Here is a 24,543-nt window from a genome sequence, read left to right on the forward strand (position 1 = left end):
CGTAATACTTTATTCTTTTACCTGACTGGTAGATAATTTTCTCTTGTCAGTTTTGAAAATTAAGTCAATATTTAGTGATGATTCATTAGTAAACAAATAATAACATTATAAAGTGCTTGAGATTTAGAAGAAGCAAATTCTGAATGTCCTTGTTCAACATTCTCTTTTGACCCATAAGCCCATTGAAATTCCTTGGTCTTGTTGGTGTTTTAACTGTTTTGCTCAAGTCCTTGCTGGCAGATAATAAATAAGAAGCCATTATCTGTTAGTCTCTATTTAATTGGCACTGTTGAATATATAAATAGAATCCTCTCACCCCTTCAAATGCTAGTGCTTACCTTCTGCTGAAATCAGTTGTTTTAATAGTCCTAGGAGTTTAATAAAAAGTTACTTGATCAGAATTAAAGTTTGATTTGGGGGAATACTGAATTTTCATTTATGGTGATAGATGGAAGGCCTGTGGAAGATGGTGTTTGGGGTTTTATCTTAAGCTGGCTTCTGTTCCATTATAGTAATACTATTTAATCTCATTGCCTGGGTGTGTGGTATAAACTATTAGGTAAATAAAAACCATTGGTTTTTCTTTACTTGGTTTTGAAGCACACACCATGTTGCTGTTCAGAAACAGGTTATGCAGTTCATGTTGAAAGAGGCATACTCTTTATATCAAATGTAAAATATACTTATTATGGTTAAGAATCATCCTTGCTATATTTAAAAATAATTATATTGGAGTAATTATGGAGCTAATAAGCATCATTTACGTTTTGTCCCTGAGTTTCTTTTTGCTGTATAGTCCAGGCTTGGAAAACTGTGAAGAACCAAATAATAAATATTTAATTTTTGGCTTTAGAAGCCATGTGGTCTCTACTGCAACTACTAAACTCTGCTGTTGTAGCGTGAAAGCAGCCATAGACAATACATTAATGAATGACCTACACTGTGCTCAAATTAAACTTTATGGACACTGAAATTTGAATTTCATATAATTTTCACTGTCACAAAATGTTTTTCTTCTTTTAATTTTTTCTCCAACCATTTAGAAATGTAAAAACCATTTTTAGCTCACAGGCCGTAGATAAATAGGCAGTCCCTGCATTTAACCTGTGGGCCTGGTGTAGTCGGTGGAACACAGGCTACAGACTGGATTTTCTACATGGTTATTAATTTAAGGGAGTCAAGTGGAGCTGTAATTTTAATCCTTTAAAGTATGGGAGCTTCTCTCAGTAGCAATCACTTGATGGTCAAGTTCAAATGTCTAAAGATTTTAGGAAGTACAGAATTTGATATTCTTCTAACATCAACTGTATTATTAATCTTTTCTCTATAATTTTCTTGCCTTAAAGGGGCTCTTTTTCTCTACTTACATGCATTAACTGAATTATAAGATTAGAGTCATGCATGGAAATCAATTAAAATGGTCAGCGAGGATAATTTTATTTTTTTTCCCCAGGCATGAAGTAAACTTAAACAGTTCATTCCCTGAAATCTATAGCAATAACGAACAATTTAATAGCACTTTGATTTTTGCTTTCTCTATCTAGTTTGTCCCTGTCCCTCTGAGGCAGGTATGATTATTATTCCACTTTGCAGAGGAGGAAATTTTAGAAGAAATTCTTAAAATTTCTAAAAGACATTGGAACCAGGACTTGAACTACTTCTGTTTGAATTCCTAAGTCTGGTCTCCTTACCATAGTAAGTGTAAGTGTGTCCTTGTACACACAGACACACACATCCATGTATGTATAACCAATGTATTTACCAATTTAAAATTTTATCTACCTTTTATTTATTTGAAAAGAAATCAAAACATTGCAGAGAATTATTATATAAACTTGAAATAGGCAATTTAAGATAACTGCATTTCTTTAGTGATTTTTAAGAACATCTCAGGATTTCATACATATAATTCAGAATTTTTAGTCAATATTTGAGTCATTATCAATGCTAAAACTAGGATCCTCAAAGTTTACTTAAAAAAAAAACCCTACACTTATTTATCATTCCTCTCCAGTACTTCTTCCAGTTCAGAAGGAATTTATTTGGAGAAAAACCTAGGAGTCTTGAGATAGAGCCAATCAGATCAGATAAAAGGGAAACTGAGAAAAGTGAGATAAAAATATTTGTTTCTTTCCTCCAAGAATTCAATGGCAACACACTAAGAAATTATTTGATAAGGCTAAGTTTCTAATTTTATATTGATTTAAGAGAAATCAACTGTTTTGAACTTTATATTGCTATGAAATTCAATAGCAACATTATAAGTCGTGCTATATGGAACAATTTTGAAACTGAGCTGCGATGCTTTAGTGGTTCACAAAATCAATACAGCAAATGTGGTCAGCTTAAAAACGATAGCATAAAAAATGTGAGAGTGCATTGCACTGAATAAGGATAAGTATTGTTTTGTGAGACATTAAATTTCAGCTGTGGATGTTTGGTTGTGTCTCTGTGAATGTGCTTTCTGGGGACTAATGAGAAACAAATTTCTTACTATGAAGGGTGGTCCCAAATCCGTGGGAGCTCTGCTTTACAGTGGCCATAACTCACTTTCGCTTTTGCTGCATGCAGTTGTCCCAGTTCAAACTCGGTCTCCAGCAGTAATTACTAGTAAGTGACCAAGAACTTGATTTAGAGTGCATTTGATTTAAACTATGCTTGCCTTCTTTTGTCACTGGTTCATTTAGCTGTGCTAAGCAAGAAAATTCCAGATTCAGAAGTTTGGACAAAGTTGTTTTAATGATAGTCTGAAAACATGGACAGATGCTTGAGGAGTCATGGGGACTAAGAGGGGAAATAGAAAGAGACGCACAAAAAGACACATTGGTGTGAGTCAGAAACCATCTCACAAAAGCACAGTTTAGGGCTTTTACTTGCTTGAAGGATATATAGATTATGGACAGAAAAAAAGCTGTCTTTACCAAAAGAATAATATGAATTAAATATATTTTTCAAAGGCAACCCATTTATTTTCGTGTGAAACTCTAAACCAGTTGTTTCAAGACATTTGGTTTTTAGAGACTAGTAAAAATAAAATAAAGCTGGGGTGGGGGGTCAGGCAGCATAGTTTCGACATTTTTATTTTATCAAGATAAAGAACAAAGTTAAAGAACTACTATAATTTATTAATATAGTTTGATTATCTAAAGGGCATTTTAACAATGAAAAAGGAAAAATTACAAAAAAGGAATAATTTTATTTTAATTCACTGTGTTGCCCTTTATTTCCTTTTTTCTCATTTCACCAAAATCTGAAGAAAATTTAGACTTTCTTTTGGTAACCACTATTCTAAATTTCTTTCCAATACCGTGGAAAGGGTGTGCCTGCCACTCTATGTTTCCATTCAAAAGAGGAAACACAAAACCTTAGGAACATGTGGAAATGCTAAATTAAAGCTACACATTAACTGGCTTTCCAACATCCAAGGAAAAGGGTGGTTCTGAAGTAGATAAGTATTTGAAGAGAGCAGGCAGATAGTCAAACACAGAGTGATGGATGGCTGGTTGATTCTCTATTGGCTGTGGTACTCTATTTTTTTATTTTAGTGGGTGCCTGACTATTTCCCAGTGTCTTTATTTTTTTGCCATGGTTTCATTGAAATGTTCAACTCCTAAAAAGGTATAAATCACAATAGCTACCTTAAAAAAATCTCATTTATGTTGTATATGTGTTCTATTAAATCATCTATAAATTTGCCTGTCATCACCTCAAGATAACTGACATAATTAGGATTGTCTAAACATTTTGAAAGCTATTGTTTTTCCTAAATCATTTTTATAATCTTCTTGATTAGCATTCTCACATATACTGAACTTGAATTAGGTAATTTACATTAGTATTTGCTTTGATATATTAAATCATTTAGAACGTTTGCTCTGGTCTGCCTTCTTTCTTCACCCAATTATCTGTGGAGTTAATACCTCTCACAGAGTTTTACATCTTTTTCTTTCAACCTTTAACTTGGAAGATATTATTCTATGAAAAACATAAAAATGCATTTCACATTCAATTATTATCGTTAGAAACAGTACATAAAACATTCAATAACCACATGTCAGCAGTAGAACCGTTATTCTTCAGATCCTTTCTTTAAGTCTTTGGATTCTTTAAAAAAACCAGTAAGGGGGCTTTTTGACTAACATTATCCTGGCTTTCAGCAAAATCACATGTGTAATTCTCTTTAAAGACTGCAGGTCTCACCATACGGATTCCATAATCCTGAGCAGCTGCCCAAGTAGGACAGTGCTGTCCTTGCCAACCCCACTCAGATGTGTTGACAGATGTGTACCAAGTTCTGCTAGCATGCTAAAATGTCCTTGTTCCCTACTCACCCCCTCACTAGATCATCCATAGTTCATGGGCATCTCTTTCTAGATCCTTCAAAGAACTGTACCTATCTTCTCTCAGTAACTGAAGGAGTTGGGGGGGTGGAATATTGCTGCAGATATTTCAGTGTGACTGTTAATTTGGAGAAAATCCTGGCCCAGACTTTCAGCAATTGTTCCAAACCTAGCTCAGTCATTGGCAATTGTCACTGTCACACTGTTCTTACATTGTTAGTGGTAGATTAGGAAGAAAGCTCTGGAAAGCAAACCACAAGTTCATTTGTTCTTTTAGCTTTAAAAGTGACTTTTAATATATAGTCTATATTAATTTAAATCCAGTGGAATCAAATTGCAGATCACATTTCTTCCCCTTTCACATCATCCTACAAAGATATTCTTAGATGGAAGATGATTAGGTCTTGATCTTCTCACTGACCATCTTAATGGTGTTTGAAGTTGAAAAGTCACTCAGCGATTATGAATGAAAGCAGGTCTGACAGCTTATGCAACTGCAATGAAAGAGTAATTTATAAAAGCTATGGTCATATGCTCTTTCTTCTTCCACCCCAATTGAAAATCAGTCATCTTTCATTTCTTTTTCTTATATACAATCACAGAAATCCTAACTTCTGTTCTCTAAGGAATCAATATGGTCTCAGTGGAGTATAGGAATTTGGGGATATTTTAATGACCAAAAGTCTTAAAATAAAAAGTATATTTAAAAATCATTATGAAAACTTTGTAAAAAAATCTTTACATTATTTTGAAAATATGAAGTTTAAGAATGGTAAGACATAGTATGTCTACCTGAGGCAGGTAAATTACATCTCTTGATTATTTAGTCAGGTTGATTAATGTCTCTAAATGAATATTTTTCATTGGTTAAAAAACGTTTAAATAAAAATTGTAGAGTTGATTTATTTATTCATCCACCAAGAGTTCACTGAGTACCTATAATTGCCAGACTTTAAGATGGTCCTAGGGATACATAGATGATTAAGAAGTAGCCCCTTCCAGTAACTTCCAGAGATAGAGATGGATATTAGATATTATCAAAGTATTTGTTATGGGGGCATAACTCAATCATGGAGGCTCAAAAATTAGGAGAGTTTATTTTACTTTTGGAGTTTCCTGGTATCGCTTCCCTTTGCCAATGGCTACTCTTTGACTTTACTCTTTTTCGGAGTCGATCAGATTGTCTGCATTAAATGTGATGAAGTACTGGTCTCAACATCAGCCAAAAATGTCATTCTGTGGAAAATGTGAAAATAATCCTGGCCTAGAGGCCCATCACTTCATCCTTCTATGTCGAGTTACTCACACATAAGAGATAATATTTTCCTAATTCATGGAGTTTTTGTATAGATCAAATGAGATATTATGTAAAAAAAAATACAAACACTATGTACTACACAAAAAGAGGTTTTAATTTCAGACTATTAAGCAAGGTTATAAAATCTTAGAAAATGGAGAATTTGGTTTGTGACGTTTTATCAGGGAAGGAAATAGTTCTGAATGTTATTGTGACTTTCCTTTTATGTGAAAAATAAACACAGTGTTTATCAGTATGAATTCAAGGATTTTAGCGTTAATGTCATTGTTAAAAAATCTTTGTGCCTTACATTTTACCATTTTATTCTAGATGGAAAAATTCCCTAGTTTTTCTGCACATGTGCAGTTTGCATTAAAGTGAAAGGAACTACTCTTCCAGTATACCAAGTTTATCATTGCAAAGGCTTTATGATATTGTGGAAGGAACATTCAACTAAGAATTAAAAACCTAGTTTAGAGTTCTTAATTTACAATTTTTTCTGTTATCCTGCCTGAGGTTTGGTTTACTCTTCTGGAGAAAATAGGGATAATAATTACTGTTTTATTTATTTTATTAACTAGTTAGGAAGAATAATTGAGTAAAACTCCAAATGCCATATACAGTTGGCCCTCTGTATCCCTGGATTTTGCATCTCTGGAGTCAACCAACCTCGGATTGAAAATATTCGGGGAAAAAAAAAAATTCCAGTAAGTTCCAAAAAGAAAAAGTGAACTTGCCTTGTTCCAGCAACTATTTACATAACATTTACATTGTATTTACAGCTATTTATTTTGTAATTTGTATTATAAGTAATCTAGAGACGATTTAAAGTATACAGGAGGATGTGCTTAGGTTATACGCAAATACTACATCATTTTATGAGACTTGAGCATCTGCAGATTTTGGTATCTTTGGGTGAGGTCCTGGAACCAAACCCAAGAGGATACTGAAGGATGACTGTAGATATAAGCAGTTGTGTCTGGATTTGCAATAACAGGACATATGTTGCACTGAGAGAGTTAAAATTGTAGTAAATGCAGCTTTTCTGAAATGTGGAATTTCTTCTAGTAATAAGAAGCTGCCCTGGCAATTTTCTTTATTGTGAGTTATTCGTGCAGAAATTATAGCCATGGTTTTTATTGCCTTTTTATGAGTCCTAGGAGGCAAGAACCTTTGTGAGAAGCTCATAGATAGGTCTACCTGAGGACAGAAGCTAGTATTTAGCCATCTACTGGGAATTCTCAAGCTACACAATACTCCACATTTTAAAATGTCATTTATTTTAAATGAATTAAATGTGAACATGGCATATACACATGCACTGGGTCGGAGACAAATGGACTTTTTCCCAGAGTCACAAATTGTGGAATCTAGATGTTTGGGGAACATATTTGAACAATAACATTTTATAACGTATCAGAAAAAGATGAAATTAGAAATGATCATATATCGCTATAGCTGTATTCTTTGGTATAAAATAATTGCATGATATATGTTAAGAGAAGCATTATAATCTATATGGTAACAATGCCATAAATGTGATTTCATAGAAGGAATAAGGCTTTAAATGGCTGATCCCTACAAAATGTAAACCAAAACAATTTCTCTTTACAAAGAAGGAAGTGGATCCTAACCAGTGCTGTAGATCTCCATAGTAAGAAACTAAACTAACTTTAGTCCTCTTTACTGGAGCCCTGTTTTAAATGAATGATTACACATTATTTAAAATAATCATGTGAAGTAATTAATTTTCTCATTGTTGGTCTTGTTCTCTCTATCCATCATACCTAGAAAAGTGTCAGGTTTTTTAGAAGGAATTCCATTATTGTTGAATGACTGAATGAAAAATGAACTATCGTACAATATTGATCTCACCTACGGCAGGATTATCAGCCTCCATGTTAAAATATTTACTTGTGTTTACAACTCTTCTGTTTGTTGAGAAGTTTTTGAGTAAAGAGATATTAATTCATTTATCCTTATATTGTCATACAATCCTTACCATAGAGCTCTGTACTTGGGAAAATCTAATAAAATGGTTGTTAAATACATGGATATAAGTACATTTGTTTCAATATAATTTGGACATTTCAGTTGGTATACAAACATATAAAAGAGAGATTAAATGTTAGTTAAATACATTTAATCATTATTCCTTTTTAAAAGACTTTTTCTCTAAGCAAAATACAACTGAAAATGACTTGTATTATTATATAAGGTATTTTGAAACTTTAGGTATCATTTTTTATAAATTTAATGTTTTATATAAATATTTCAGTTCCAAATGTCTGGGCTTAAAATCATTTATTAAGTTTATTATATAGTTTATCAATTTCTAAGAACAAACACAATTTAGGAGTGGAAATTCTGAGAAGAAGGTATCAGGTGACTGATAATGAAAATGATACTCTAAGACTGAGCTGGGGATTGTGCAGAGCATGTTCTGATTTTCTATATCTCCTCTCAGATTTCTCCAGCAGTCTAATTTCAATTTCACATGTTCCCACACTGTCATTTGGAACTTATTGAGCATGACAGACTTTGTTGAAATGAATAATCCCAAAGAACACCCAAATATTTCTTTTACTCTATATAACTATCCGCTTAAATCTAAATTGTTTTCTTTTTATAGGCATGTTATTCAACTAACAGTGTAATGGTCACCTTTTCTTATGGTATATTTTCCAGTTGGTAATATACGATAGTTTAAGGAGCACATATAATTCTTAGTTTTATGGTAGTGTTTTACCATCATGATGCTATGGCATAGGATAGATGAGGGAAAGATCAACAATCCCAAATTATACTAAATGACTACATAGTGGAAGAAGTTACGTTTTCCTTCTTAAGGGCTCCAAAAGGAAATTGTGAAATATCAAGACAGTAAGGAATATAGCTGTAATGATTAGCAGGGAAACTTTATGTAGCTGGTGGAGAAAAAAAAATAGTTTTAGGATCAGAAAATTTAAAAATCTGTAGTGTAAATCTGTGTGTATATGCCAGAGAAGAAGCAAATCTAAAAGGTGGTTAAGAAATTTTCTTAATTGCTTTACAATTTTAAAGAACTGTGTTGTAAATCTAATCTAAGTGATTTTAAGTTTAGCCAACACTCAGCTACTTTCAAGGAAAGGAGAGAAGTAGAATGAGAGGTTTCAAAATTAGAAGATATGGTTAAATAAGTTCAAGTCCTTTAGAAAATCCTGTTCCAGTCTTTCATATAAAGCTCAGTATTTAAACAAAGGGTAGTCTCTCTCTTACTGACCCTCCTTTGGCCACTTCCTCATTCATTTAATTTTTTATCTAGAAGATGGTAGACTTTAGTGTTTTCTTTGGAGAACTTGGAATATGAGCACTGTACATGGTAGAAGATGATAAATCACCTTGTTAAGTGACCTTCTTTTTGATAAATTAACTCATGTTGGTAAGTAAACAGTGAGTCATTTTTTTTTCTGAAGCTATTGTGAGATCCAAGACCCCAAGGAGCCTAATTTCATATAGCAATCAATTTCAAAGATTGTGAGAGAGTGGTGACAGAAGCTACCAGCCAATTTGATTCATCAGGGCTTAACACAATGGTGGGGTTTCTTGGCTTTTTTCCAACTCTCTTAAATTTGTTTTTCTTAAAACTAGAAAATAGTTCAGAAAACCTGCATATATTACATTTCTATTATGCATTAACTCTAGAGCAGGACTATAATTTTCCTCTACATAGAACTTGTATTTCTATGTAATGGATATTTCAACCTAATTCCTATGAAGTGAATATTTCTTTCATGAATAGTTTTTCCACTGTTTTGTTGCACTAATTTTGTTTCTGGATTCTTTAATCATCTATACATCAAGAAATCTGGCTTTTTTGCTTTCATCTGTGACTCTTTTTCAATCTTACCATTTCTTTTCAATACAGCAGCACAATGACCCTTAAAACTTAAGAAAGATCATGTCACTCCTCTGCTAAAAAAAACCTCAATGGCTTCCCTTAAAAGAATCTGCAAGGCCCTATTATTATCAATATGATTTTCATATTGATATTTAGAGTTAATTGAGGCTTCCTTGTTTTGCTGCTACATGATCAGTTTCTGAAATAACTCATATGTACTTCAAAGAATGTGTATTCTGGGAGAGGTGGGATCAACATGGCCGAGTAGGGAGATCCTAAGCTCACCTCCTCCCATGAATGCACCAAAACTACAACCTCATATAGAACAACTTTCTCTGAGAATGACCTAAGGACTAGCAGAACAGCTTTTCTACTATTAAGGATATAATGAAATAAAAAAAAAAAAGCACTGAGATGCATGGGAGAGGAAGACAAGTGATCTAGTCAGGACCCACACCCCAGGTGGGCCCAAAAGAGGAAGGGGATATCACAAACTCAGAGGTCCTCCCTAAGGAGTGAGGGATTTTAATCCCACATTAGACACCCCAACCCTCAGAACCAGCACTGGGAAGAGGAGCCCCCTTAATTGGTTTTCAAATATAGCAGGGCTTATTATGACTTGGAGAGTCAGAGGGCTGTAGGAAATTAAGACTCCGCTTTTAAAATCTCATGCACCTAAATTTGCTCATTCCAAGTCCTAGCACAGAGGCAGCAGGTCAAAAAGTGCTTGGAGCGCCAGATGTCCTGCTAAGGCACATCAGTACCCCTCCCCCATCCCACATTCGGCTGTGGCTGCAACCACGCCTCCAAAGTGGTGCCTCCTGGTATGCCCCAGGAGAAGCCCTGGCCTGGGAAGGGTTCTGGCTCCAGTCACTCCCCCCACCTCCCTGCCAAAGTGGCAGCTTCTAGCATGCCCCTGGAGAGGTCCTGGCCCACCCAGGTTCCAGCCCTGCCCAACCCCCACCAAAGTGGCAGCCGTGCTCTAGTACGTGCCGGGCTCTGTATTCAGCCCACCTTGCCAAGGTGCTGGCCCTGGCACACCCTGAAAAAAGCCCTAGCCCATGCTTGCTTCAGCGTCCACCCTTCCACCCAAGGCAGGCACATGCAGTTTGCATACATGTGCAAAAATAATAAAATGGCAATAAGTATATACCTTTCAATAATCACTTTAAATGTAAATGGACTAAAAGCCCCAACCAAAGGACAGAGGGTGGCTGAATGGATTTTTTTTTTTTAAAAAGACCCATCTATATGCTACCTATAAGAGACTCACTTCAGAGTTAAAGACATACACAGACTGAAAATGAAGGAATGGAAAAGGATATTCCATGCAAATGGAAACAAAAAGAAAGCTGGGGAAATTACTCATATCAGAAAAAATAGACTTTGGAACAAAGACTATAACAAAAGACAAAGAAGGGAATTCCATAGTAATAAAGGGATCAATCGAAGAAAAGGATATAACATTTGTAAACGTACATGCATCTAACATAGGAGCACCTAAATATGTAAAGCAAATATTATCAGACATAAAGGGAGAAATTGACAGTGATAAATTAATAGTAGGGGACTTTTACTTGTGTCAATGAACAGATCTCCAGACATAAAATCAGTAAGGAAACATTAGTCTTAACACATTAGATCAGATGGACTTAATAGACAGCTATAGAACATACCAACCAAAAACAGTAGAATACACATTCTTTTCAAGTGCACGTGGAACCTTCTCCAAGATATATCACATGCTAGGTCACAGAACAAGTCTCAATAAATTTAAGAAGATTGAAATCATATCAGGCATCTGTACCAACAACAACAGTATGAAACTAGAAATCAATTACAGGAAGAAAACTGGAAAAAACACAAGACATGTGGAAACCAAACACATGCTGCTAAAAAACCAATGGGTCAATGAAGAAATTAAAGAGGAAATTTAAAAATTGAGATGAATGAAATTAGAAACAGAATTTTCCAAAATCTATGGGAAGCAACAAGAGCAGTCCTAAGAAGAATGTATATAGTGATACAGGCCTACCTTAGAAATAAAAAAAAGTTTCAGATAACCTAACTTTACACATAAAGGAATTAGAAAAAGAAGAACGAACAAGGCCCAAAGTTAGAAGAAGGAAGGAAATAATAAAGATCAGAGTGGAAATAAATGAAATAGAGACACCCTCCCCCAAATTGAAAAGATCAATGAAACTAAGAGCTGTTTTTTTAAAAGATAAACAAAATTGATAAACCTTTAGTCAGACTCATCAAGGAAAAAAAAAAAAAAGGGCCCAAATTAATAAAATTAGAAACGAAAGAGTATTTATAACCAATATCATAAAATACAGACAATCATAAGAGAATTTTACAAACAATTGTATGTCAACAAAGTGGACAACCTAGAAGAAATGACTAAATTCCTAGAAACATACAATATTCCAAGACTGAAACAGGAAAGAACAGAAAATCTGAACATACTGATTACAAGTAATGTAATTAAATCAATAATCAAAAACTCCCAACAAACAAAAGTCCAGGATCAGACAGCTTCACAGGGGAATTCTACCAAATATTAAACGGTTAATATGTATCCTTTACAAACTGTTCCAAAAAATTGAAGAGTAGGGAACATTTCAGACTCATTCTATGAGGCCAGAATTACTCTGATACCAAAATCAAAGACACAATAAAAAGGAAAATTATAGGGCAGTATTTCTGATGAGCATAAATGCAAAAATCTTCAACAAAGCATTAGCAAATCAAATCCAAGATACACTTAAAGGATCATAAATCATGATTAAGTGGTATTTATTCCAGAGATTCAAGGATGGTTCAATATTTGCAAATAAATAAATGTGATACATCACATTAACAAAACAAAGGATAAAAATCACATGATTAGGGCTTCCCTGGTGGTGCAGTGGTTGAGAGTCTGCCTGCCAATGCAGGAGACATGGGTTCGTGTGCCGGTCCAGGAAGATCCCACATGCCGTGGAGTGTCTGGGCCCATGAGCCACAGCTGCTGAGCCTGTGCGTCCAGAGCCTGTGCTCCGCAATGGGAGAGGCCACAACAGTGAGAGGCCTGCGTACCGCAAAAAAAAAATTAATTAATTTTAAAAAAATCACATGATTATCTCAATAGATGCAGAAAAAGCATTTGGCAGCATTCATTCATGATAAAAACTCTCAACAGAGTTGGTATAGAGGGAACATATATCAATGTTATAAAGGCCATTTATGACAGCCCTACAACTAACATCATACTGAAAGGTAAAAAGCTAAAACCTTTTCTTCTAAAATCAGGAAAAAGGCAAGAATGCCCACTCTTGCTACTTTTCATTCAACATAATATTGGAAGTCCTAGCCATAGGAATAAGACAAGAAAAAGAAATATAAGGCATCCAAATTGGAAGGGAAGTAGTAAAACTGTCACTATTTGCAGATGACATGGTACTATATATAGAAAATGCTAAAGACTCCACCAAAATAAAAATTAGAAACAATAAATTCAGTAAATTTGCTGGATACAAATGAGAAATCTGCATTTCTACACACTAATAATGTTTATAGAAAGAGAAATCAAAGAGAAAATCTCATTTACAGTTGTATCAAAAAATAAAATATATAGAAATAAATTTAACCAAGGAAGTGAAAGACCTGTACTATGAAAACTATAAGACATTGTAGAAATTGAAGATGACACAAATAAATGGAAAGATATTCCATGTTCATGGATTGGAAGAATTAATATTGTAAAGATATTCATAATACCCAAAGCAATCTACAGATTCAATGCAATCCAGATCAAAACACCAAAGGCATTTTTCACACAACTAGAAAAAATAATCCTAAAATTTGTATGGAACCACAAAAGGCCCCAAATATAGACAAAGCAGTCTTAAGAAAGAAAAACAAAGCTGGAGGCATTATGCTCCCTGATTTCAAACTATACTATAAAGGTATAGTAATCAAAACTGTGTGGTACTGGTACAAACACAGATATATAGATCAGTGGAACAGAATAGAGAGCCCAGAAGTAAACCCACACTTATATGGTCAATTAATCTACAACAAAAGAAGCAAGAATATACAATGGGGAGAAGAGTTTCTTCAGTAAGTAGTGTTGGGAAAACTGGACAGCTACTTGTAAAAGAATGAAACTAGACTAATTTTCACACTATGTAAAAAAAAAATAAACTCAAAAATAAACCAGCATGATTACATCAAACTAAAAAGCTTTTATACAGAGAGGAAATCATTGACAAAATAAGAAAGAAACCTATTGAATGGGAAAAGATATTTGCAGATGATATGTCTGATAAGAGGTTAATACCCAAAATATATAAAGAACTCATACAACTCAATATCAAAAAAGCAAACAATCTGATGAAAAATGGGCAGAGGACCTGAATAAACATTTTTCCAAAGAAGATACACAGATGGCCAACAGATACATGAAAAGATTTTCAACCTGTATCAGGAAAATGAAAATCAAAACCACAGTGAGATATCACTTCACACCTGTCAGAATGGCTATTATCAAAAAGACAAGAAATAACAAGTGTTGGTAAGGATATGGAGAAAAGGCAACCCTTGTGCACTGTTGGTGCAGCCACTGTACAAAACTATATGGAGATTCCTCAAATAATAAAAGTGGACTATCATATGATCCAGAAATTCCCCTATTGGGTATTTATCCAAAAAAGAAAAAAACAAAAACACTTAATTTGAAAATATATATGCATTCCTATGTTCATTGCACTGTCATGTACAATAGCCAAGATATGGAAGTAATCTAAGTGTCCATGGACAGATGAATAGATAAAGAAGATGTGATGTATGTATCCAATGGAATATTACTCAATCATAAGAAAGAATGAAGTCTTGCCAGTCTGGAGGGTATTATGCTGAGTGAAATAAGTCAGACAGAGAAAGACAAATAGTGTATGTTTTCACTTATATCTGGAATCTAAAAAATAAAACAAATGAAGAAATAAAACAGAAACAGACTCACAGGTACAGAGGAAAAACTAGTGGTTGCCAGAGAGTAGAAGTTAGGAGGATGGTCAAAATGTTGAATAGGATTAAGAGGTACAAAGTACCAGTTATAAAATAAATAAGTGACAGGGAGGTAATGCACAGTACATGGAATATAGTCAGTAATATTATAATAACTTCATATGGTAATCTGTAAAAATATTGAATCACTATGTTGTATGCCTCAAACTATATAATATTGTAAATTAACTATACATCAATAAAAAGTAACATATTCTGTATCTGTTGCGTGCATATTTCTATATTAGATCAAGGTTGTTGATTGTGCTGTTTAAATCTACATTCTTGATAATATTCTAGGTGTTTGATCTATCAGTTTCTGAGCTGAGAATATGAAAATCTCCTAAGGTATTATGGATTTTTCAATTTCTCTGTTTTATTTTTGCCTTGAAGAGTATGAGGCTATATTTTTAGAAACATTCATACTTATGATTGTTACATCGTCATAGGCCATTGTTTCTTTTATCAGTGAATAATGTCACCTTTTCTCCCTATTAATCATTTTTGTGTTTTATTAATAGCTTTATCAAGCATTATTTTGATAAATATTTGCCTGTTTTTTCCCCTCACTATTTAAGTGAATATTTCTTTGTCATTATGTTTTAAACTTGTCTTTAGTAAATTTAGTGATATTGCAGATAATCAAATCTCAGAATCTCTACTTCAATGAATGTGTTTAATTGATTTTTATTGATTATAATTGCTAATATATTTGATTATAATCCTATCATCTTACGCTATATTTTTCCTGGATTTTTATTGATCGTTGTTTTCATTTCTTTTTGTGAATTGGTTACCTCCACTCCATACATATGATTTTGAAATTTAAACAGCCTATGTCTATATATTGTTTATTTCTGTCATATCCCTACAGGTTTAATTGACCAATTCTTTTGTTTGTTTCTTGACACAGGTTTCTCTGCCTTATGAGTAAGTGCGAATTCATGTTTCACACTTTTTGTACAAGGTAGGTATTCTTTATCAACTCATGACCCAGAGTATGTGGCCTATATCTGTGTCGTATTTCCAGGCCAAGGTGCAAAATTTTTTTTCTAGTTCACTAACTCTGGTTATCTTTTCATGGAAGAGACAACTCCTTTCTGGTTCCTGGATTTGTGGATAAACTTGGGTTTCTTTGTTCCTGCTTCTTACCTTGTACAAGATCTGTAGTGTTGGCTCTCATCCTTACTTGTTCATGAAAACCCCAGCGTCTACTTGTATATGTTATATTGAAATCCTGTGTACTTAACCTTTCGCAGTTTGGAATGCATGTGTGTCTGCCTGTATATCTGTCTACCTAGCTAGCTAGCTATCATCTATCAGTTACCTGTAGGTATTGATAATTGTTAGAATTTTGTCCATATATATATATATATACCAAAAGACCTTTTGGTCTCGTATGGCATTCTGTCAGCACAACTACAAATCCTGATTTCCTTATTCTTGCCTCATATAATTACATTTTATTTTTCATTACTTACATTTAAGCTTTTTTTCCATCTCATTTAATGTTTTTGGAGGCAAAATATTATATACTTATTTATAGGGAATGTTGATGCCTATTAATATGGTTGGTTTTAAAATTTATAGCTGCTTGAATTCTGGTGAGTTCTAGGTGATTAGGAAGAAACCCTCCCTAACACACACACACGAAGTATAAAGGTAAATGAAGTTCCAAACAATTAGATAAGATGTAAATTCTTATAGGAAGTAATAAGTTCACACAGAGCAGGAATTCATAGGACAAAGCTCACCTGAGCTTCTCTTGATTCACAGAAGTAATGACCATGAGTTACAACTGCCAGATCTGAAGCGCTGACTTTTCATCCCTTTATACTGACCATTTGGAGAGCCTACGTTAGAAAACCAGGTGTGTCTATTTCAGGGAATGTTTACAATCACTGGATTTTCCGGGCTCTTCCACCACACTCAGTGTTAGCACAACCATATGCTTACTTGAGAAGGTATACATATCTGGTGTTTCGAATAATTTCTCAGCCTTCACCTTTCCACTGTCTTGGAAAGCCTGTTTCTCCACAGATCACCACTAATTCTGATTTTATCTGGATAGTTCTGGTAATGAGTTTGGTCCAAATCCATTATCCTACAGTATAATTCAATCAGCAAACACTTATTGAGCACTATCTCATAGTCAGAATATAGGTGTTGGGGAAGTAGTAGAACACCAGACATCATTCCTATCTCAGGTGGTCTGGTGAGTTCAAGTGGTTGTGTGTTTTTCTCCCTTTCATTTTTTATTGTTGTTGTTATTATTGCTTTAGTTTTCTACAAATAGTTACCATGATATCTGTGTTGATAAAAAAATAAAATCTAGATAAAGTCTGGTATTAGACCCACTATTCTGCAGTGGTCAGAGCATGCTCAACTCATGATGCTCAATTGGGGTATTATACTTTGAGGGACATATAGACCGTCATTTATTCAGAAATGACTAGGACGTTGGGGAGATGTGAAACCATGTCACGCGAAAATTTGATTAAAATATTGGAGAAATAAAATTCGTCATAATAAAGTTGGGAAGTCTTGTATTCACCAATCCCATGATCTCTTTTCACATAGCATAATGACATTGAGAGTAAAATGCCTGTCATCCTCTATTTCTGTCAATGTGAATGTCATATTAACTATTTTACCAGAGCCAGGCACATGGCTCTAGAACACATTTACTAGTTTGTTGCAGGCTCCCAATGGCTAGTAGTAGGAATCAGGCCCCTCCACTGTTTATTATTCACCAAATTCCAATGCCAATGGTGGCTCAAACCTTGTTTATATAAAAGAATGCTCAAACTACCATCGTATACTAGAGAAGGCCCTTCACATTTGTTTCTGGGCAAATTCAAATGTGAATGGTCTTTAATTTATTTATTTACCAAGGAATAAATTATAGCTTTTCACACTGAGAATAAACTCTTTCCATCTGTCTCTTCTCAAAATTGTGTTGTACCACACATGGGGCTTTTGTGAGCCACGGATAGAGTCACATTTCTTTCTGCTAACTGAAACAAGCTTGTAGAAAGTTAACCATCAGAAAGTTAAATATTTGTTATGGGTTCAACAAATGGAAAATATGAACATGAAATTAGTTTTTCTTTTTCTTGAAAATATGATCTATCTGTAAAATGGTAGGACACAAATATTAAATGATTTTGGTGCATGATAAATTCATAGCTCTCTACATCAATTTGGGGAAAGAGGGGATAAAAAAATTGGAAATCTGGCCTGTTATCAAATTTAAATCGTTACCAGACAAGATCATGCTAAAGCCCAAATACTGTGGTTTGGAACTATCTGAGTCTATTTCAAATTATCCTTGGGCAACATCAGACAGGTTTAGATTCATTGACTTTATATAAGAAATTACTTTTTGCTTGTACTGGTTCCATCTGTTCTAAGCTGCAATGAACACATCCCTCTTGCGTCTGCAGCCCCAGGAAAGGTGTCTCACAGGTGCACGTGGGGCCACTTGCTGGTAAAACGTCGCTGAGATTCCTTTCCAACTCTAGTTTTAGATTTAACCCCTTTCTCAGAGAATCGAAGAGAGAAGCAGAGTGGAAAGAAAAGAATGCTTTATTCCTCAAAGTCAAAGAAAATTATATTCATATTCTTTCCTTCCTTTTTCCCTTGAAATATTTAAACTTGCATACACCATTTTATGCTCTAGTTTTGAAGGTTAGCTTCAGAACATCTCTGGACACATCTTGTTTAGTGTCCTCTTGGGTATGTCATTTCAGTACAGTAGTGTTTATGCCAGTTCTAGTGAAGAAAATGAAGAGAGTGTTTTGCACACCAGCTGTAAGATGTAAAGTCTGTGACACTCCAGCACTTTTCAGAAGCCTCTCTTTCAATGAAAACTATTCATGAGGTCTCATCCTTTCACCCTTTACTGCCCTTTTTCTCTTCCCACTGCCATCTTCCAAGAAAAGTTTGCATAGTTGATACACTGAAGAAATACACATTTTTAATCACAATACATTTAGAAGTCCTTGATTTGCAGGTAGTACCTGGTATGTGTTAAGCACTTAGGCCATAATACAATATAATTGACGAATTGGAAACTAAAAAAAAAAAATGTGCATTCTCCCTCAGTATTATATCTTCTACTTTGTAAAAACACCTTTATATTACTGAAAAATTAGGAATGTCTTATATTTCTGTATTGCTTCAGAAGAAAACAAATTTATGTTTTCTGTTTATTGTGCACTTGTGTATTTCACACAAAAGTTTAAATTTCCAATAAGCCTATATATTCATGTATAGTCTAAGAAAAATAGGGCAAAACACTCCCAGTTCTGAAATCTCTTTTCCTTTGTTTTCATCCTCATAATGGCAACTTCATTTCATTTTCATTTTCTTATTTGCTCCCATTTCTCTCCCCCTGTAGTTACCCAGAGCTTGCCACACACAGAATGCAATTCCCAGCTCCCCTTCCAGATGGCTGTGGGCATGTGGAAGTCATATACTCTAGCCATTGGGCTGAAAGACAAGTTCTGTGGCAGCTTCTGGGGAAAATTTTTTAAGAGATGAATATAGTCTTTGTCCTCCTTTTCTTTTCGCTCATTTTGCTGCCAGAAGCATGGGTATAGGCCATCTTGGACCAGAAGCATGAGGCCACCCCTAAGAATGTTAGAGCAGTGGCTGGAGAAACCCCAAAGAGTTGCATTGTAGCACAACTCCATTGGGCAACAATTCACCATGTAGCCTTTATGCATAGTGCCCCTGGCGCTGGGTAATGTAGCAGCTTTAGGAGCTGGGTCCCTGAGGACTTTGTGGGAGTAGAGTCATTATTCCAGTCCCCTCACCCCCCAGAATTCGTATGTGTGCAAAACAAGCTTCTTGTTAGGGCCATTGTGAATTTCGATTTCAGTGTTGTAGTTAAATCTAATACTGTTTTATACACTATCTGAAATAATGTTACAGGCTAGTTGGAAAATGAATATCATACATAAGATGGTATAAAACAATGACCAAGTTATGTGACAACAGATATAAATATAAAATTGTATTTTCGTTTATTAGATCTTCCACATTTAGGAAACACACACAAGGTGAGAGTTTCAAAACAAATGACCTAAAAGCAAAAATTAAAATATGTTGGTGATGGAAAGCAGATGAAGAGAGTAGAATAAAGGAGTAGAATTGGGCAATAATGAGACATGAGGTGGATGACACATGAGGAATTGAGATACAGATACCAGAGGGGGTACTGACTATAATGAGGAAGTATGTACGACTGGTATTTTGTTGGTGAGATCATGAGTTGATTTTTTTAATTAATTAATTAATTTTTGGCTGCGTTGGGTCTTCGTTGCTGCGCACAGGCTTTCTGTAGTTGCTGCGAGCAGGGGCCACTCTTTGTTGTGGTGCACAGGCTTCTCATTGCAGTGGCTTGGCTTGTTGCGGAGCATGGGCTCTAGGCACGTAAACTTCAGTAGTTTGTGGTACATGGGCTCTAGGGGTGCGGGATTCAGTAGTTGCAGAACGTGGGCTTAGTTGCTCCGCGGCATGTGGGATCTTCCCGGATCAGGGCTTGATCCCGTGTCCCCTGCATTGGCAGGCGGATTCTTAACCACTGAACCACCAGGGAAGCCCCAAGAGTTGATTTTTAACTTACATTTCAAGAGTTATTAATGTATATATGTTTTCTCATTAGAGAAGTTAAAATCACCAGCTTGTAGATGATAGTGATCTTGTCTTTTATTATTTTATAATTTCCCAAAAAGGCCTTGTATTACTTTTTTAGTAAGAAAAAATACATGAATGTCCTTAAAATAAGTCACTACCCTTTTTCAGTGAAATTTCAGACTATTTCATGAAGAATTTGAATCATTTACATTGACCCTTCAGAAAGATTTAATTTCAAGGGATTATATGATAGCCTGATCATTTCCCATAGTAGCTCATGGCTACATTTAAAATTTTCCACTGTTGGGAAAGTCTTCCATATACTTAAGTTAAATCATGTGGTTTAGGTCAATTTTTCTTGATTGTCCCTTACTATAGATGCCATTTCATGTCCCATGAAAACAGAAACAATCATTTTAAAAGAGAATTCAACTGCATGATAGTAAAAGTAACATCTTTCCATTATAAAGTTTGACACATTACATTACACTACAATATGTGTATTTCACTTAATTTTTATAACAATCTGTGACAGAGGTATTCTTATTATCCTAAGTAATAGCTTAATATCACCTCTCCTGGAAATTGCTGAATTGAAAATTGAACCCAGCTCTTATACTGTCAAAGCCAGGGGCCTGTGGGTGTGAATCTAATTTTTATGACACGTGAAACCTAAATTATAAAATTTTAGGAGCCTTCCTTATGAAAAATAACACAGCATTAAAACCAAAATTAGATTCAGAAGTAACTATTTAGAATAAGGATAGATATAACAAGAAGTAAAAATTTTTTAAAAGCTAACAAATGTAACACTTCAAAATCCATATAAAAATGTAATATTTTTATTAATTAACTGCCTGACCAATGTCTATAATACTTTTTATCCTGAAATTTTTTTTGTAGGGAATACCCTGCATAATCTTTTTTTTTTTTTTTTTTTTGCCATATGCGGGCCTCTCACTGCCGCAGCCTCTCCCGTTGCGGAGCACAGGCTCCAGACGCGCAGGTCCAGCGGCCATGGCTCACGGGCCCAGCCGCTCCGCGGCATGTGGGATCCTCCCAGACCAGAGCACGAACCCGTGTCCCCCGCATCAGCAGGCGGACTCTCAACCACTGCACCACCAGGGAAGCCCTTGCATAATCTTTTAATAGCCTCTTCATATGACAGTGATTTTGTAATTTCTTTATGTAGAGCAATAATTCAGTCTGTCTTCTAAAATAGTTGATGGAAATTACTGGGTTGTTTTTTTTTTTAATTGATGGATCTGAAAAGTTTCAGCCTCACAAGTAATGTAAAGTGATGTCAAGTAAAATTTTAGGTTTATTTTCAAATAAACTATCAACTTTCATGCATCGGCTATAAGGTTTCAAAATAAATTCTGTTGCTTTTCTTGCTCATTTTATCATTTTGCTTCATATTCTATGAAGTTTTAATCAGAATTTTCTTAGTTGTTTTCGTAAATAAATTTAAGGATGATTAAGAGTTACCTTCATTTGTGTCCAAATCAGGAATCTTGAGCTATGTAATACCATAGCTCAAAACTCTGATACTATATTCATTGCTAGATCAATGAACATGTAAGGAATTTTGTCACTGAACACTTGTATACAGATGCAGCAATTTTGTATACAAGTGTTCAAGATGCATCTGTAGCAATTTTATATAGCTTTTCATCTGGAACCTTCGGACTTCATCGGGCCACCATGAGTCAGACGTACTTAAACATGATCCAGTATGTTGGCATGCAGAAAGCAGGTGATTTGACTCACAAACATAGAAGCTGAAGGAATACTGCTGGGCTTATGTTCTACAAACAGAATTTCTGATAAAATTCTAATGTATTATAATTTCCTTAAAGAAATAAAGTGTTTGGTGCACTTACGGTTTATATGCTGCATTATGGAGTGTATTTCTTTCTTGATAGGAGAGAACTTATATTTTGTCTAGGCATTGATGAGAAGTAAATCCTTCACTTATAACTGCATGTTTGGTGATTGGAAAACTATCCAAAGGTTAGTTTCTGGCTCTATTCCTCCCTTCCTTCCTCCCTCCCTCCCTCCTTTCCTCCCTCCCTCTCTCTCTTCTTTTTTTCCTCTTCTGCTATCCATATACTTCCAGTCCTAAGCCTTCAAAGAGGTGTTCATATCATGGTATTGCCTTTGGCTCTGTCAGTGTTTGGTAGGACTGTGGGAGCCATTCTGTGGCAGCAGCAACTTAACTCTACACAGAAATTGCTGCAAATCCCTAAACTACACTCCAGTAAGTCTAAACTAATGTTTCTCCAAATAATTTTCCTTTAGCTGAATTTCAAAAATGCCCTTGGCTATTCTATTGTCACCCAAAACGAGGGGATGGAAATGGAAAGTTGGAGTAGAAGAAAACATATTTCTTAACAAAGTTCAGCCAAAATGTTTAACTTTAGAATATTTTGCAAAACCACATAACCTTCAGCATCTTGGAAGGGGCTGGTAAAGTGAAGGACACTCAAGTTTTAATAGCTTTCCAGCAAACCTGCCTCTATGCAGTGCTGCCATTTTAAAGATGTAGCTTTTGTATCTAAAGTTGAAATGCTCGACTCTCCATTGTTGGATAGAAGTGTAAAATCAGACTTATGGCTGAGGTTATATTTAAATCCAAATTTCGTATGTAATTTGTCAGCCTGTTGACCATTCTTTATGGGTCTTATTTATGTGTGAGTTCTTGTTTGTTTTATCATGGTCTACACGACACCCACACTTTGCAATGTATTGGGATGATTTGTTGCTTGTTAATACTTTCTAATAGTTAATGGTCATGCTATGTGGCTTTAACTTACTTAGAGTTTTAGTAGCATCCTCCTGCTCACCTTATAAAGTGTACCAGAAAGGAACCCTGTGGTTACTTTTTTTTTTTTTCTATTCTCTTTTCACTTCTACTGAGGTTGGATTATTTTGAAACGGGCAGGCAAAAATGTTGGTGGGTGGCCTGCATGTAGTATAGATTTCTGTTGGTGAGTATATAGTATTGAAACCATCATATTATATTAGTGTTCACTAAGTAGAATGTGTTATATGTTGCAAGTCCATATATGCACCCACTATATTCATATTTTCCTTTGTCTAAAACAATGTTGCATATTTTGTTAGCTAAATTCTAAAAGAAATAATATTGCATTTTTGACAGTGTCCTGCTTCTTTGTTTATTGGAGATACCAGCTGTATTACTTTTCTTAGGTAGTTCAGCATATGAATAAAAATATATTTTCTTGATTGAACTTTTCATCTCAATATTTATTGCAAACTGTGCTTGACAAGAGTACAACAAGGTTAAAAATTCCTCCCTTCGGGCTGGTACCATGACCCCAAATTTCACACATTTTTTATGCTGAAAAAGAAACATGGTTTTCCTTGGCATAGTTTATAATACTTGGTGATGATATATGATAAAGGCTGGGTGTTTATATTACCTGTGTCAGGATTCCCTTATGTCTATAATTAACATGTTTGCCAAACATGATAGAATTCCCTGATGAATGTACTCAGCCTTTTAACTGAGTGACCCAAAGATATGTTGTATTTTAATCTCTACCTGACTGCTACCTTCACTTTTTCCAAACATTTTATTTAGCATTTATCACACTCAGTGCCCTCCCATTCCTTTCATCCTTCTTGTTTTATTGATGAATAACAAGAGTGTTAACACTACTTATCGTGACTCGGGCAAATGAAGAGTGACTTACCTAAGAGCCTCTAGCCTGAATCAACTGTATGATTTTTATGTGTTTGCTTCCAGTTTTAAGCTATGATTGCTTACATCTAACAGTAGCTATAAAATACACATTTATGGAGAAGGCTCTAATCTCATAGTCAATGAAAGTAATCTTATTCTGTGATATGACTATAAATGAAATCACACTTTACAGTGGCTAATCTGATGCCCATGTAAAACCAAAAGGGTTTAAGACACAAGAAAATTCAGAAGAGATAGCTCAATAGGCATCTTAACTCTGTTAGCCAAATTTTCCCCCTTCCGCCAAATTTAGTCATTGTATGGTGAATATTCTTAAAATATATTCATTCTCACAATTTTAATAGGTTAGCCACCATTGTGAAAAATATTTTTCCTAGAGAGATAGGTTACATAACTAAGATGGAGGCGAAAAACCAAATTCATAGCGATATGATAAACCATTTCAGCATAGGAAAAAGGAGAGTTAAGAAAGAACCTCCAAATGACATTCATTTTTTTCTGAGAATGCTGAGTGATAAAATGTAGGTGTCACAAAGAGATGTCATATACAAAAGCACCCAAGTTTACATAAGAGATTATGGTAAATACGTCGTTCTCTCTCTCT

The 24,543-nt window shown here is 34.7% G+C and overlaps 1 long non-coding RNA gene across 4 annotated transcripts in view; it reads left to right on the top strand.

Annotated features, from left to right (window-relative positions):
- Positions 1 to 16,083, top strand: part of LOC307185411 — a 311,225-nt gene extending 295,142 nt beyond the window's left edge. For 3 of the 4 annotated variants that reach the window (XR_013828041.1, XR_013828042.1, XR_013828043.1), the window contains 2 exons: positions 14,867 to 14,914; positions 15,480 to 15,528. This is a non-coding gene — a long non-coding RNA (uncharacterized lncRNA). Of the gene's footprint in view, positions 1 to 14,866; positions 14,915 to 15,479 lie in introns of all 4 variants that reach the window. The other variant, XR_013828040.1, reaches the window with a different exon arrangement.
- The last annotated feature ends 8,460 nt before the right edge of the window (positions 16,084 to 24,543 follow it).

This window comes from Stenella coeruleoalba (genome assembly GCF_951394435.1).
Source record: "Stenella coeruleoalba genome assembly, chromosome: 4".
Taxonomy (NCBI): domain Eukaryota; kingdom Metazoa; phylum Chordata; class Mammalia; order Artiodactyla; family Delphinidae; genus Stenella; species Stenella coeruleoalba.